Source organism: Diceros bicornis, chromosome 24 (genome assembly GCF_020826845.1).
Source record: "Diceros bicornis minor isolate mBicDic1 chromosome 24, mDicBic1.mat.cur, whole genome shotgun sequence".
Lineage (NCBI taxonomy): Eukaryota > Metazoa > Chordata > Mammalia > Perissodactyla > Rhinocerotidae > Diceros > Diceros bicornis.
The window spans coordinates 31,920,908-31,938,546 of NC_080763.1; positions in this window are offsets into that span (position 1 = coordinate 31,920,908).

Below are 17,639 nucleotides of genomic sequence, written 5' to 3' on the forward strand. Positions count from 1 at the left end.
TGATAACAAAAGCAAATAAAACAAATGAAACTACAGCCAACTAAAAAGCCTCTGCACAGAAAAGGAAACCTTTAACATAATGAAAAGGCAAACTATGGATGGGAGAAAATATTTGCAAACCACATATTTGATAAGGGGCTAATATCCATAATATATAAGAACTCATACAACTCTAGAACAAGAAAACAAATAACCCAATTCAAAAGTGGGCAAAGGACTTAAATGGACATATTCAAAGAGGACATACAAGTACAGGAAAAGGTACTCAACATCACTAATCATCAGGGAAATGCAAATCAAAACCACCACGAGATATCACCTCACACTTGTTAGATGCCTATTATCAAAAAGACAAGAGATAATAAATGCTGGAGAGGATGTGGAGAAAAGGGGATAGTTGTACACTGTTGGTGGGGTGTAAATTGGTGCAGCCATTACGGAAAACAGTATGGAGATTCCTCAGAAAATTAAAAATCAAACGACCATATGATCCAGTAATCCCACTTCTGGGTATATGCAAAGGAAACAAAATGACTATCTTGAAGAGGTATGTTCATTGCAGCGTTATTCACAATAGCCAAGATATGGAAATGACCTAAGTGTTCATCAACAGATAAATGGATAAAGAAAATGTGATATATATATAAAACGGAATATTATTCAACTGTAATAAAGAAGGAAATCTTGCCATTTGTGACAACATGGGTGAAATTGGAGGGCATTATGCTAAGTAAAATAAGCCAGCGAGAAACAAATATTGCACGGTATCACCTATATATGAAATATAATTAAAAAAAAAGACAAACTCATAGAAACAGAGAGTAGAATGGTGGTTTCCAGGGGTTGAGAGTTGACAGAAATGGAGACAGTTTTGTAAAAGAGGACAAAATTTCAGTTATAAGATGAATAAGGTCTGAGGATCCAATATATAACTTGGTGATTGTAGTTGATAATACTATGTTGTATAATTGAAATTTGCTAAGAGAGTAGAACTTAAACAATCTTACCAAAAAAATAAATAAATAAAATTTTAAAATGAGGTAAGTATGTGAGGTGATGAATGTGTTAACTCAATTGTAGGAATCCTTTCACAGTGTATACGTATATCAAGTCATCATGCTGTACACTTCAAATATATTAAAATTTTATTTGTCAATTATATCGAGATAAAGTTGGAAAAAAAGAGACAATGTGGCCTTATTTGGAAATAGGGTCTTTGCAGATATAGTTAAGATGATGTCATATTGGGTTAAGCTATGTCCTAATCCAATGACCAGTGTCTTTATAATGAGAAAACAGAGACATAGGGATACACACAGAGGAAAGAGGGCCACTCCAAGAGATTGGAGTGATGTAGCTTCCAGTCTAGGAATGCCAAGGATGGTCAACAATCACCAGAAGCTAGGAAGAGACAAGCAAAGATTCTTCCCTGGAAACTTCAGAGCAAATATGGCCCTGATGACACTTTGACTTCAGACTTCTGACCTCCAGAACTTTGAGAGAATAAATTCCTATTGTTTTAAGCCAACCAGTTTGTGGTCATTTGTTACAACAGCCCTAGGAAACTAATATACTAGTTTACAGATAAACAAATGATCATTTTCTGAGTTATGAAAATATTCAGTATAAATTCAATTGCTTATATTTTAGGCATGCTCTGTCCAATATGCTTCACTGATTTGGAGACTGCAATCACTCTACTTGCTCAGTCCAGAAGCTAATAGTAGCTACAGTTATTTATTCAATAAATAAATATTGATATTTATTATCTACAAAGTATGTTCTAAGTACTGATGATACAAAGACGACAGAGATACTGATGATTCCTGGACTCAGGGAGTTTAATATAACGTAGTGAAGGGGGAAAGATCCAGAATATTGCAATATGTGGCAAAATGTGATCCATTTTGCATTAAAAACAGTCTATTTCGTATTCTTCTATGGATACCCTGAAACCAAGACTATAATTAGGACACAGAAAGAAATAGTTATGTTGGGCTGAATCTCCATGGATTAATGAGACCCAATTCACAAATAGTGTAGTGCATTGATCGCTTTTCCATTTTCAAGATCCCATGTGCAGACTTCCAAAGGCATCAGTTTGTTTTTTCTTTCTTTCTCTGATGCATAATTTTAGCTTTCCCTTTAAGGAAATGGAGTTTGGTTTCATTCACTGTTCTTTCTATGGTAAACAAAATGAGAATAAATCCTACAGTAGTTAGTGCTCCATTTTTAAGGGACTCATTAAAAATAAACAGTAGAGGAGAGGCAATTACTGTTAACAAACAGGCATAAAAACTACAAATAAAGGGCCATTAACATGGAAAAATAATTACTCCATCTTTCATCTAGACGCTTTTGTCAGTTTCATTTGCTGACACTGACAATTTCGTGAGGCTGCTGCCGGCTGCAGTTCATCCATTCAGTATTTCCTCCTTTGCATCTCACTGGAAGAGAAAAATGATCAGCAGTGTCAGTGAACTCTACTAAAGTCTGTTCAAAATATAACGCTGACTCCTCTCTTTGTCTTTCCTTTTGCGAGTTTTTTAGGTTTTATGTTAATCGTGAATACAAAGTGGTGGTGTCAAAAAATTTTCATTATGACAGTTGTTTTATTAATGGACATAAGGAAAAGGCGAGTAAACTTTCTTCCTTTTAAGGATATGGGATTTGATAGAGGAGGAATTTGAATGTGGAGAAAAGCACAGAAAATAATGTGCAAAATATATTTCATCACCTTAGAGAATGCTTTTGCAATTGCTTGACCTGACATATTTTGTAAGTAAGCCTCACGAGCTACATGTGAAGGGGTGTGTGTGTGTTTTTGGGGGAAAAAAACAAAGAAGCAATATATTAACGTTTACACAATTTTAACTGTCTGGAAAAAACAAACAATATGAAGTTAAGTTTTTGGTTCATTTCATCAGTTCAGCAAATTGAGCCCATTCAGACCTCACAGAATGCAGTGTAAACCTTACTAAAGGTTTACACTAACAAGTTCAGGGTTCAACCTGCCAATCCCTGCATTAAAATCACCTTCCTCATTGCCACATCACAAAGCAGAACATTCTGTGAGAATCCAACTCTTGCACAAGTTTCTGAGTGATGTTATCACAAGATTTCCCAAGAACTGGACATGAAAATACCATCAGCAAAGATGTTCATGATTCATTTATGAAAAAAATTCCAAGAATTGTGATAAAAATAATAAATAAAACACACATACTCAGATCAAGCTGGTCACTGTGCACATAGTTACAGTATCTGTCTTTCCTAGCTCGTATGACTCGGACCAGTCCTGACACGCATGTGGAAAAATAAAGCAATTTACATAAAAATAATAAGCCTTTTCTCAGTATCCAGATAGCACATATCTCAGTGGAGAATGGAAAGAATATTTCACTAGGAGTCAAGTAACCTGTGCTTTGCTGCTAACTTATGATGTGGTCTTGACCGTAGCACATTACCTTTTTAGTCCTGAATTTTCTCTCCAAAATAAGGGAGTTTCATAAAGTGATCTTTAATGTTTTTCCAAGTCTAACATTCAATGGTACTAAGAAGCCAACTTAAAGCTAGTTAAGCCTTCAACCAAGTCCTCCACCCACGTCTTGGGCTCCTGTTAACAGCTGGAAGCGACTTGCCGGGAGAGAGCTGGAGTCTGGCGATCTCTGCCCCAGGGCTGCAACTGCTTAGAGGAGCAGCTAAATGAGTAAACCTATACATTAAATCCAAACCTAAATGTTTATACAGAAAAACGCAGGTCACTTTATGTGCCAGTTTGACTTAAACCCACAATAGATGGTAATTGAAGCTTTTTAAAAGAAAAATATACTTTGTGCATGGTTCTATGAAAGAAGTCTATGTACAGTCAAATAAACACCAGCGCTGCTTCGACTAAGCCCTTTGGCTATCTCATCACTGCATGATTTTGTCAGATATTCTCCATGGTAGTGCAGAAAAAAGGGCAGAAATGGAGTTTGAATCCTGGCTGAACAATTTATTGTCTCTATGACTTTGAGGAAGTTACTTGTTCTCTCATAACTTCATCTACAAATCAGAAGTTATAGTATAACTGTAATTATATATTATACTATAATGCTAACTAATAAAATAATAGTACTTAGAGACAGTTAAAGATGACTTAGAAATAACAGACCCTCAATAGCTATTATTGTTACTCTAAGTCTCTGATGTGGCTAGAAAAACGTCACATGTAACCCATGTATTTCAATCATGGCCCGTGACATAGGTTTATCCTTCGGAGCCACAAAGACATTATCTGAAAGTGCCCAGTCTATCAAGCTATATTTTTCAGCGCCACTAAGTGATCATCTGCTGGACAAGAAATGTCTGCATCTTTTACTTCAGAATATTGGTATATAAAATCTTTCAGAAATTTCCTCTAGGTAGTTTATGGACTGCTTTCAAAACTAGATTCTGTTTGATGTGCAAGTGATGAGAGAATTTTGAATCTGATGAAAAAGAAAAAAAAAAGCTTTCAACTTGAAAATAATGGAAATAGTAGTTGAGAAATGACTGGGTATAACAATTTGACCAAATTCCTGTACCATTATAACTATCCAATAATGTGAAGAAAACAGTATAAGAGGAAGATCAGATAGTCTTTGGTAAATGATATTCATTATTTTTACAAATGTGGGTTTCCACGAATGATTCCTTTGAGTTGACTTTGATGGCTATAAAAAGGGGGAAGATCTTCCATGTCCAGAAGAAAAAGAAAGAAAGAGAGAGGGAGAGAGTGAGAGAAGCAGAAAACTAACACAATGTAAAATCTATACTACTGTGGAATTTAATAGTAATCTTTATACATGAAAGTTGTTTCTATTAATAAACTCAGAGGGAAGTTGCTGAGGGAATATTATGTATTTGTTCAACAGGGTTTCAGTGGAATGGACAATTTATTGAGTCTACAACCTTCTGAAAACAAGAAATCATTAGCCTGTCATTTTTATCTGGAATTTTCGGTTATATAGACATGTCATCTGTAGTAGTTAATTAAAAAGTAGTTTTTAAAATTCTTTTTGCTACTACCCTAACACACTGACAGAAGAGAAATCAATATATTTTGCCACAATTATTAGGCAAAAAACATAACTAGCATCATAATTTTAAAAATTATATCAGATTCTTTTCTTTAAGCAGAATTTCAAGCAAATCTTGGGTTCCGAGCGGAGGCCAGAGAGAGAGAAATAGTCACCGTGTCTTGTTGTTCCTCCCACCATGGCCATGCTTATAAGAGACAGTCCATATATCCTCAGTAAGTCTCCCTCAGCCTACACTGACATTTTATATCATTTTCCTTGCAACCAGAGGGTCCTTTAATCAGTACGAGAGCCAGTGTATTAATCTTAGTGCTCTCTGAAACATGGCTATTCAGTGACTGACTCACGTGGCTCTGCCCACATTAATAACCAAGAAATAAAAGTGTAAAACTAAATTGACCGGATCTGGCCAACAGAAGCAAGAAGAAAGAGAGCTATAGAGACTCTGGCATGAGAGAACTTAAAGGGCCATTTCTGGATGTGTCAAGCGTCACTCCCACCCACATTGTAGTGCCAGCACTGTCTATGGCTGCACCTAATTGCTAGAAGACTGGAGTAGGTAGGACAGCTATTTCCTAGGAGAAGGAAAACAGGTTTGATAAACTTCTACCAGTCTCTGCCAGCATGGTGTTCTGTCATTTCTTTTATTCAAAATAATCAGTGGGTATCTACTACAGGCTGCTGAAGCCACAGATCCAATACAGAGCAAAACCAGCCAGTTCTTTCCTTTCCTGAGAGCTCAAAAGAAACGTGTAAAAACTCTGAATGCTCTCAGACTTTTTGGATTTCAGGCACTAGTAAAATTTCACAACATTTGACATGTTTCAAAGAAATACTTCCCCCTGGGCTCAAAAATACATCATTAAAATGGAGGGGGCAATTTAACGATGAAATATAGGAAAAATCAAGTCTCATAATAAGAGGCCGTCCTTTAAATTGAATAAATTCAACTTAATAGAAGAGCCACTATGCTTACTTTAGTTTGTTGTGGACCAATGACACTTTATCTTAGCCCCACAACTTACCGTTTGGACCAACATTGCACATCCCCTCCTGTGACAGGTAAAACCCAATCTTCCCAGCAGCCCACTGCATTTTTAGGCAGCTCAGTTAAGTTTTTCTATATAGTTAACTGATAGAGTTTAACTCTAAATGAAGAGCTTTTTCAATCTGAACAAATCATATGCTTTGGCCACCCATTACCTTGCTAGAAACATAGTAACCCTTTGAGATTGTCCCTTTCTCTCTCTTACCACAGGCAATCCATTACAGAGGCCTGTAGACCTTACTATTTTTGGTATAAGTTTTTGTGAACCATATCCAGTCATATTGCTTTGTGGTCAGAAAAGATGACCTGCAATATTTCTTCTTTGAGGTATTTGTTGAGGTTCACTTTGTTACAAAGTTCATGATTAATTTTTGAGAATATGCCATGGATGTTTAAAAAGGTGCTTGTACTATTCTAATATTCAAAAACATTCACTCCTTCTCCTATCTCTAATCCACATTCCCATTGGAGGAGTTTACTTCCCTGCTCCATTGATGCTGAATTTCACCATGTGACTTGCTTTGGCTCAAAGTGTGTAGAGTATGTATACCCTTCCTCTTGAATTTGATCTGAGCCATCTCTGATTTGGTCAGTGGAATGCAGGTGGAAATCACACTTCCAACATTGTCTTAACAAGCATTAATATTTTCACTTGTCACCGTGTTTCTACCATTGCTATGTGAAGGTATGCTGGCTCGCCTGCAGGTCCAAAGAGGATGAGAGAGATGTGAAACAGACATCACTAAAGATTCTAAGCTCAATCAAGCTCATTCTAAATTTGCTGACCCCCAATAAACCTACAGATGCATTATATGAGCACAGCTGAGATTAGCACAGTGGTCCTAAGCGATCTGAAGACACATAAGAAAGACACGTTTATTTTTATATGGCACCGAGATTTTTGCCTGGCTGTTAGGCATCAGTGGCTGACTGATACAATGTTTCAATGCTCTATTTGTGGGCTACTAAGTTTTATACATATATTAAATCAAATATACTAATATGTATTCAAATTCTCTAATTATCCTCATCCTTATTGGCTAAGAAATCTATATAAAGGTCTTAAATAAAGTGACGATTCTTTCAAATGCATCTCATATTTCTAACAGTTTTGTTTTATGTATTTTTATGCCCAAATATAATCTTTTAAAGGTGTTTCGAAGATTTTGGTCTATTCTGATTCTGTAAGTTGTAGATACCAACCTAAAGAGAGAGAGTAATATTACTATCCAAAATCCCCTTCGGTGTTAATTGCATTTTGACAATTTAACAATTTAACAACAGTAATTTTTGAAACATGAAGACTATAAGTAAAGGATACACCTGAAATAATGCAATTTCACAGACTCTGGAAGGCAGATGGAGGATTTATTTTGAGAATAGTGTCTTTCAATATCAGATCTCAAGTTATATTAAATATGTGACCACTTAGCTTACCTCTTGGGATAGTCCTGATAATGAAATCTGGAGACATATGTGAAATGAGATAGCTTTGGAAGGAGAAATTCATTTACTGGATAGAACCAAAATTCAATTCTCTGAAGTACACATTGAAAATGTGGGCATTAACAGAGTGTTGATTGTTTTGTTCTTCACATAGGGGTCTACCAATTTTTGCTCTGTGTATATTTCATTGTGGCATTATAGATTAGGAAGGGAGCTGTCATCGAAATAAAATCTAAAACTCAATGCTACCAATTTGTTTTCTTAGGTGACCTTTTCTCTTTAGATCCGAGTCTTATGATTTAATGCAAATTGTCAAACATTTAAACTAGATATATATTAATTTTTTTCTGAACCGTTGGCTTAAACGTTTAGTTGAAAGTATCTATTTGGGGTCATGAAATGTTTCTTGGCTCCTTGACTTGTAGTAAGTACAAAGTTCAGAGAAGCTATGGCATTCTACATGAATAATATTTATTAACACTTCATACAATTACCACAGTTTTCACCTAATAGCATTTCAGTTGAGATTTATTTTAGTTTCAAATTATGTAAACATCCTATATTTGTTTATAATGAAAAAGGATTATTACAGCACTCACTCATGTAATTATATTTGAACACTGGAAATACAGATATTAGATTACCATGGCCCAAAATGGAAATACAAACTTGACTATGGGTTTTTATAAATAGCATATTTCTCTTGCATTAGATTCAGGCAAATGTTAGGAGGTAATGCTTATGAGTATGTAAAAGTCCAGTTAACTGTACCCCCTACTTTAGAAAATCAAGTTTGTCCTTCTTATGAGCAAATTAACAGCCTTTTAAAGAAATATTATAATGCAGTAATATTTTAAAATTAAATAATTCTTACTTTTAGGTTTATAGTTCTTGCTTAAACATGATGGAGATGATTTTTGAGTGGGCTTCCATATGCGGTATGGAGTTCTTGGGTATAGTAGCAACAACTTGGGACACTTCACGGGCATTTAGTATTACTGAGGTACACCTTCTGCCTGTCAAACGACAGATATTCCTAGAGAAAACTAGGCAACAGCCGCATCACAGGTACTAGTCTTTCATTACAAAGAAAATTTGTTTAAAGCCAGAAATACAGAATGACCCTAGGCCCAAACCTCTCCGTGATCTGTGTCCAAAATGGTTGTGGGGGAGACTGTTCTCTGTTCACTACAACTTCTGAAATCTTCACCTTCTTTGGCACAGTATGATTACATTACCCTGTCTCCCTTGTTGTTAAGTACTGGCAAATGAATGAGTTCTCTTCAATGGAACACAGGCTTCCATTCAGTGGATTAGTGAAAGCTGTACTTTTTAGAATCAAATGTCTTAGTCCTGAATTAAACCTAGATGGTGAGAAATCTTACTGCTTCAAAAATTTGAGCTTCACATTTTGACAAATCTTGGCACTCTTTGGAAACTGAGTTTTGGATTATTACTCATCAGGTAGCATTATTGTTATCTCAAATATTGAAGGAAACTTTCTCAAAATAATAGGAAAATGGAAAGCAAATTTGGACACTTCTAGGCTGGACCCATGAAAACGTCCCAAGCCCTATCATACATATGATACTATCATACATACAGTCCACTTCTGCTGACTCATGTTGATGCTATATGTTGAAAATGATGGAGTCCTAAGAAGGAAGACGTCTAAATTACCATTGGAGGGGAGTCTCTGCCAATAAATAAATGCCCACGACAATTTTGGGCTACACATGAATAAGAAACAAACTTTTGGCGGTAGATTGTTTCTAAAGGGGCCACAATAGTCCTTCCCATCTCCCATGTGTAGATACATACCAGTTATAAGAGACAATACAAGGAAATTCCTTGTACTTTTTACCAGTTCCCCCAATGATAACATTTTGCAAGACTATAGTGTAATATCACAAGCAGGATACTGCTATTGATATAATCCACCAATATTATTCAGATTTCAACAGTTTTACTTCTACTCCTGTGTGTGTATGTGTGTGCGTGCGTGTGTGTGTATTTTGTTGTATGCAATTTTGTCACATGTGATCACCACCACAGTGCAGATTCAGAACAGTTGCGTCACCTCAGAGGATCTCTTTTAAGACACATCCATCCTCCTCTCCCAACTTCGTCCCTAACCTCTGGCAACCACTAATCTGTTCTCCATTGCTAAATTTTGTTATTTTTAAAAATGTTTTATATGTGGGATTATATAATGTATAATCTTTTGGCTGTGGTGTTTTTCACTCAACATAATTTCCTGGAGATGAGTCCAGCTGGTTGTATGTATGAATAGACTCTTCCTTTCTATTGCTGAGAAGTAACCCACAGTATGGATATACCATGGTTTAACCATTCACCCGTTGAAGGACATTTCGGTTATTTCCAGTCTTGGGCTATTCTGAATAAAGCTGCTATAAGCATTCAGTACAGATTCTTCTGTGAACATAAATGTTTATTTCTCTGAAATAAATACCCAGGAGTGCAATTGCTGGGACATGTAGTGATTATATGTTTAGTTTATTTTAAGAAAATGCAAAACTTTTAAAAATGGCTATACCATTTTACCTTCCCACCAGCAACGTACTAGTGACACAGTTTCTTTGCATTCTCACCAGGATTTGATGTTATCACTATTTTTTATTTTAATCACTCTGATATGTATGTAGTGGTATCTCATTGTGGCTTTAATCTGCATTTTCATGATGGCTAATGATGGAACCATTTTTAATGTGCTTATTTGCCATCTGTATATCCTCTTCAGTGAAATGTCTGTTACTACTGAGTTTTGATAGTTCTTTATGTATTCTAGACACTAGACTTTCATTGGATGTATGGCTTGCTAGTATTTTCTTCCAATCTGTAGATTGTCTTTTCATCCTCTTCAGGGTTTTGCAGAGCAAATATTTTTTATTTTGATGAGGTCAAAGTTATAAAATTTTGCTTTCATGGATTGTGCTTTTGTTGTCAAGTCCAAGAACTCTTCCTCTAACTTTTTTTTTTTTTTTGTGAGGAAGATCAGCCCTGAGCTAACATCCATGCCAATCCTCCTCTTTTTGCTGAGGAAGACCGGCTCTGAGCTAACATCTATTGCCAATCCTCCTCCTTTTTTTTCCCCAAAGCCCCAGTAGATAGTTGTATGTCATAGTTGCACATCCTTCTGGTTGCTGTATGTGGGACATGGCCTCAGCATGGCCAGAAAAGCAGTGCGTCGATGCACGCCTGGGATCCGAACCCGGGCTGCCAGTAGTGGAGCGCCCGCACGTAACCGCTAAGCCATGGGGCCAGCCCCCTCTTCCTCTAACTTTTGTCTCAAAAATTTTCTCATATATGTCTTCTAACTTTATGTTTCATATTTGAGTTTAGGTCCATTCTGAGTTAATTTTTGCATAGGGCATGAGATTTAGGGCAAAGTTTATTTTTTTAACTTATGAATGTCAAGTTGCTCCAGCACATTTGTTGGGAAAGCTCTTTCCTAAATTGAATTACTTTTGCACCTTTGCCAAAATCAGTTGAACATATTTGTGTGGGTCTATTTCTGAATTCTCTATTCTGTTCCAATCATCTACGTGTCTATCCCTCCAATAATACCATGCTGTCTTAATTACTATAGCTATATGGTAAACCTTAATATCAGGTAGAGTGATTTCTCCCATATTATTCTTCTTTACTAAGATTGTTTTTTGCTCTTCTAGGGCATGTGATTTTCCATTTATATTTTTGATTAAGCTTGTCTATTTCTACAAATATTCTTGCTGGAATTTTATTAAACCCCTAGATAAATAAGAGAAGAATTGACATTTTTACTATGCTGAGTCCTCCAATTCATAAATATAGTATGTTTCTCCACTTATTTAGGTCTTCTTTTATTTCTTTCAAAGTAGTTTTCTAATTTTCAGCATACAGATTCTGTATACATTTTGTCAAGTTCATATCTAAGTATTTCATTTTCTTTGGAGAGATGTGTATAGTACTCTGTTTTTAATTTTGGTTTCCACATGTACATTGTTAGTATATATAAATGTGATGGATTTTGGCATGTGGATCTTGTGTCCTGCAACCTTGTTGAACTCATTTATTAGCTCGAGGAGGTATTTTTGTAGATTTCTTGGAAGTTTTTGTGTAGACAATAATTTCAATTGCAAGTAGAGACACTTTTATTTCTTCTTTTCCCAATATGTTCACCATTTATTTCTTTTTCTTGTTTTATCAAAGTGTTAGAACTTCCAGTGTTATATTGAATAAGAGTGGTGAGAACTGACATCCTTGCATTGTGCCTTATGTTAGAAAAAAAGCATTGGATCTTTCACCATTAAGTATGATGTTAGGTCTAGATTTCTCATATACGTTTTTTAACAAATTGAGGTAATACCCCTCTATTCATAACTTGCTGAGTGTTTTTATCATGTTTAGGTGTTGGACTTTGTCAGTGGATAAGATCATGAGTTTTCTTCTTTAGCTTGTTGATTGCATCGATTGGATTTTGTATGTCAAGCTAGCCTTGCATACAGGATTTTTTTGTTTAAACTCATGAGAGATATTAATCTGTAGTTTTCAATTTTTTATATGTCTTTGCCTATTTTTTTGTATTAGGGTAATACTGGCTTCATAAAATTGGTTGGGAAGTGTTCCTTACCCTCATATTTTCTGGAAGAGAGTTTGCAAAATTTGTAGTAATACTGTAAATGTTTGGTAGAAGTTGCCTATGAAAACATCTGAGCCTGGGGATTAATTTTGGGGTTTTTTTTAGTTATACTTCAATTTTTTAAATGATTCTAGGGCTATTCAGGTTATCTAACTCATCTTAATTGAAATTTGGTACTTTGTGGGTTTCAAAGAATTGGTCCAGTTCTTCTAAGTTGTCAAATTTATGAGTGTAAAATTATTTCTGGTATTTTCTTATCATCTTGTTAAGCTTTGGAATCTGTAGTGTTTTCTCTTTTTTAATTCCTGCTATCGATGACTTGTGCCTTCTTTATTTATTTTTTTCCCATCTTGCTAGAGACTTGTCAATGTAATTTGATGTTTTTTAAGAACAACCTTTTTGTTTCATTGATTTTCTCTATTATTTTCCTTTCAATTTTATTCTTTTCTTTCTAATCTTTATCATTTCCTTCCTTCTACTTACATTGGGTTTATAGTACTCTTCTTTTTTCTAGCTTTTTATGGTAGGAACATAGATTATTTAATTGAGAACCTTCCTCATTTCTAATGCCCAGTCATGCCTTCTTGTAATATGACTTTGTCACTTCTACCATCAAGAGGTGGAATCTGGTTCTTCTTCACGTCTAGCTCTGCAACTTTCTTTGGTCAACAGAAGGCAACAGAAGCGATGCTTTGTGACTCTTGAGACTAAGCCTTATGAGGACTAGCAGCACTGTTTTTACCCTCATGGAAGCCAGGCACGATGTAAAGAACCATGAGCTATGTCTCTGAATGATGACAAGCCAGGTGTAAAGAGAAACTACTAGAAGGAGAAATGGAATCCCATAACTGGTAGCCAAAAACAGAGCCATAAAATGTGAGTAGACCACCCTAGATCCTCTAGCTATAGCCATGTAGAGCAGAGATGAGCCTTATCATCTCAGACTTGCTGGAATTTTTGACCCAAAGTGTATGCAACAATTCAATAGTTGTTCTCTTAAGCCACAAACTTATGGAGTTGTTTTTTACACAATAATAATCAAATATTCTTATTTCTGAAGCTACTAAAATTTATAGTTTATTTGTTACAATGTCTAGCAATACCTTAACTCATGCAAAGGTCAGCCAACAAATCCTCCAAATTGAAGTTTTGATATAGAGAACACAGTTATGTAATATAAGCAGTGGTACACATACGTTTAATGGATTTTAAATATTTGATTTATAGTGTTGGTGAAAATCCTCAGATACTTTAAATATCTTAATTGTAAATTAAATATAAATGGTGAAAAATTGTGGCAGATCTTCAAGTCTTGCATATTTACCAGTGCTTGTCACACTTTTGAAATTGAATTTCAAGTGCTTAAATTAATATTATGTTGTAGATAGTGACTTGATTATTATTTAAAGATAGGATGAAACTTTTCAAAATAACAGAAAAAAGTGGAAAATAAGCTTACCAAAGTTTAATGAGCAGGTGACCTTTTAATGTCATGTTTTGATAAGCAGTGTTGAAAGGAGGAGGCGAAATGGAGATGGCATTCTAGTATTATAGACACGAGGCACAGTTCTATAGGTACTGTTAATTCCTGAGCAATTGATAGTCTTTTTAACTAGAACTAATCCTATGGCTATAAGGAAGGGGCCAACACTCTAAAACAACTCATGGGACCTGGATCACAGAACTAGCTCTGACATTGCTTCCTTTTCTTCAAGTCACTTCACCATTTTGACCTGAATTTTCTGATGAGAAAAGCTCTTTCATTTTATGCTTCTGAATAATTCCCCCCTAACCACTATAAAGGTCACACATTTTTAAAGAAGACTACAGAAACTAATCTTATCTGCTGATAATTTATGTGATATTTTGAAAATATCAATTGCTTTGGAAGCTTGCTTGTCCTTTTACATTAAATATGATTCTTACCAATAAAAAAACATTTTCATATACCCCAAATGTATATTTCAATTTTAGTAAAACATTAAAGTCCATTTAATCTATGGCATGATACCATCAATATTTTCTAATTTTTTGGGTACCATCTGAGCCTCATATTCTGCATCATTGTAACTTGATAAATGGATATAAATCATTTCACCTAAGAAAATGGAGACCCATCTGTTATATTTTAAATGCATCTGTTCATCTGCTAAATCCATTTGTCAAATTCATTTAAGTTAATGGAGATTTCCTCTAAGTACATAAAATGATATGTGAGAAAAGAATTAAGACAGAGTCCTGCTTTATCAGATACCAGGAGAAAAAAAGTTTACCCAAAGCCAAGAATTCTTCCAAATGTTTTTAATATATTGTATCTAAATTATATAAAGCATAATTAATCTGCTTTGAAAATTGTCTTCAAATATGTTAGAGTGGATGATTTTTAGAAAACGGAAACTTTTATTTTTGGGGGGAAGATCAGCCCTGAGCTAATATCCATGCCAATCCTCCTCTTTTTGCTGAGGAAGACTGGCCCTGGGCTAACATCTGTGCCCATCTTCCTCCACTTTATATGGGATGCCGTCACAGCATGGCCTGACAAGCGGTGCATCAGTGCGGGCCCAGGATCCGAACCCGGGCCGCCAGCAGTGGAGCGCCCGCACTTAACCACTACGCCATGAGGCCGGCCCCTGGAAACGTTTTTTAACTTTTATTTTCAAACATATTTTTAACTTCAAGAGAAAATTAAAATAAATATTTTCTTTAGATATATAGGAGAGAGATGAGGAAAAGGAAAGTTTAGTCAGTCTTCTGAGGGATATCTGGACATTCATTAGTTTTAATTGGAGGGAATTTATAAAACAATACAGAGTTGACGTGAACGTCATCTTCTCCACTTAAAAACTGAGCTTTATACAGCACTGAGTATTCTACCGAGGTCCACAGATTTTTGGAGAAGGTCGAGAAGGTGAGTCCAGAAGATACCAGAGGTAGGGAAATTGATTGGCTGTTCAGATCATCTCTTGTACATTAAGCAAATGACCTTCCCTCCTACATTGACATTGATCTCACCCAAGATGAAATTCTTTCATGCTTTTATCCAACTTTCTTAACATGACATTTAATTTGGACCGAATAAACCTCTTCATATCTTATCAACTCCCTATAGTTTTTACAACAAATATGAATCTCTCTGCCATTTATTAATAATATAAACCATTCTGTGCAACTATCTGAACCTCCTTGTTCTCATCTGGGTGGAACAGTGCTATCTACTACCACATTAGGCTGCCATGGCTATCAAAACTTTAAAAAAAGAGTAAATTATGTAAAATGACTAATAATGTCTAAATTTGCCGTATACAAATTTCAGAAATTATCTCTGATTCACATAATTCACGTGCCTACTGCCATTTCAGAACTTACCGTAGTTTTATAGTTCTGAAACTTTTTCAAGTGCTCTTTTCTCTGTTTGGATTATTCTCACTTAACCTTTCTCTATATTTTTCACCTCTGTAATTCTTACTTATCTCCAAAGATCTAGATCACCTGTTGCCTCCATTCAAGAATCTTCTATGACCAGCCATCTCCTTGCTATGGTTGAGTACTCCCTCCTCTCTCTCCTTCACCATAACACTGTGATTCCTTATTTATATATCCATCTCTACCCCAACCCCCACACTGTGAAATCCTAAATGGCAAAGATCCTTTCTAATTCAACTTGTGTCCTGAAAGTCCTGAATCCGGAAGATATTCAAGAACCGTTTGCTGAAGGAAGGAAATAAAGAATTATATTGTAGGCCATTTTATTCTTATTTTAAATGATTCTGGGACCTAGAATATTCTCCCTCACACTTTAAGATGTGTACTCTTGCCACTTCTTGCATCAAATCTGACATGATTTCTCAACCAGGAAATAAAAGGCCCTCTTTTGTGAACTCACAATATTCTATTTATAACTTTTATTGTCATTGCTATAATGTGACCATCTCCTCTTTCCCCATGTTTCATGTCTTTCTAAATTTTATAGTCCTAAAGATAGGGACTCCAAATTCAAATGCCAAATGGGCCAGACAACCATGAAAATAAGATGGAACGAGGTGGTGTTATAACAGTTAACATTTGTTTAGCTTTTAACGCATTCCAGACAACGGAATCTATTAACTCTTTTACCCTCGCACCAACCCTATGTGCTAGAGAATGTTTTTATCCTATTTAAAAATAAACTGAAGCACAGAGAGTTTAAGTAACTTGCTTAAGTGAAGGAGGTAGAATTTTAAAGCAGTCAGGCCTGTTCCAGTCTTGAGCCTTGGATTAAATAATGCTGTGAAGTAGACACTTAAGGTAGGGGCTGTGGGCTACTGAAGAGCAAACACATGTTCTTTTCAAACAGCCCCCCACAACTCATTGGCTTAACACAGTAAGTCATATTAATGATCAAGCAAGTCTACCGTGCTTGGGTGGCTCTTCAAGTGACTTTTAAGCCTATCCCAATTTGACTAATACGTATAAAATAGCACCTTATGAAAAAGAAAACCCTATTCTGAACTAGTCTCATAGGGTAATTGACCCAGCACCAGCACAGTGCCTAGCCATCCATAAATGCTCCCATATGTTATATAAAACATTCCACTGTGAGTTCAAAATTCATTCACTCCCATGAGTGAAACTGTTCCACCATTTCTTCTGTGTTTTTGAACAGTTTCTGATCCATAGCAAGTATTAAAATGTTTTTGAATGATTAAATAAATTAATAATAGGTAAAAAGGGAATATATGTATGAAGTATCATTGGTAATGTTGTCTACACTAAAACCCTTGCTCATTATTATTAGGATGAAATCATCTCTAGGAATAACACATACTCCTATTTTTTGAGGAGAATAGTTTACAAAAGTCTTTAGAAGGAAAGATATATATCAAACATAAAAAGGCTCTAGATTATTTTTTCCCTGAAATCTTCTAACGGGGCTGTGGGGGGGATGATTTCCTGAACTCACAGTGGAATGTTTTATACAAAACAATGATAAAAACTAAGACAGGTTCCTGCTATAAACACTAAGACTTTCAAAGGCAGTTCACTCATCCCCCAAACCACTCTTAAGATTTAAATTAAAAACAACACAAGAAATGTACAAATGTTGAAAATTAATTTAGGTAAACTTTTTGATCATCTGAAAAAGTGTCAACAATTATTCAGTGCAATTCTGATATTAAAAAATCATCCAATAATTATAATACCCAGGAATTTTTTGGTTCAAAACCCACTCCAGCATTTATTAAGTCTTGTTGAAGTCAGATTAATAGACTTCTTATTCATTCCAGTTTTTATAAAAAAGCTCTTTTTTATCTTATTTGAACATTTCTATTTGTATTTCCTCCAAAAAATTTGAAAGACTTCTATTTCCAGTAATATCTCCAACTAATTTTCCTGATAAATAGCATTTCACAACAAATTCCATCCCACGCACACACATCCAAATATTCTAGATAAAATATAG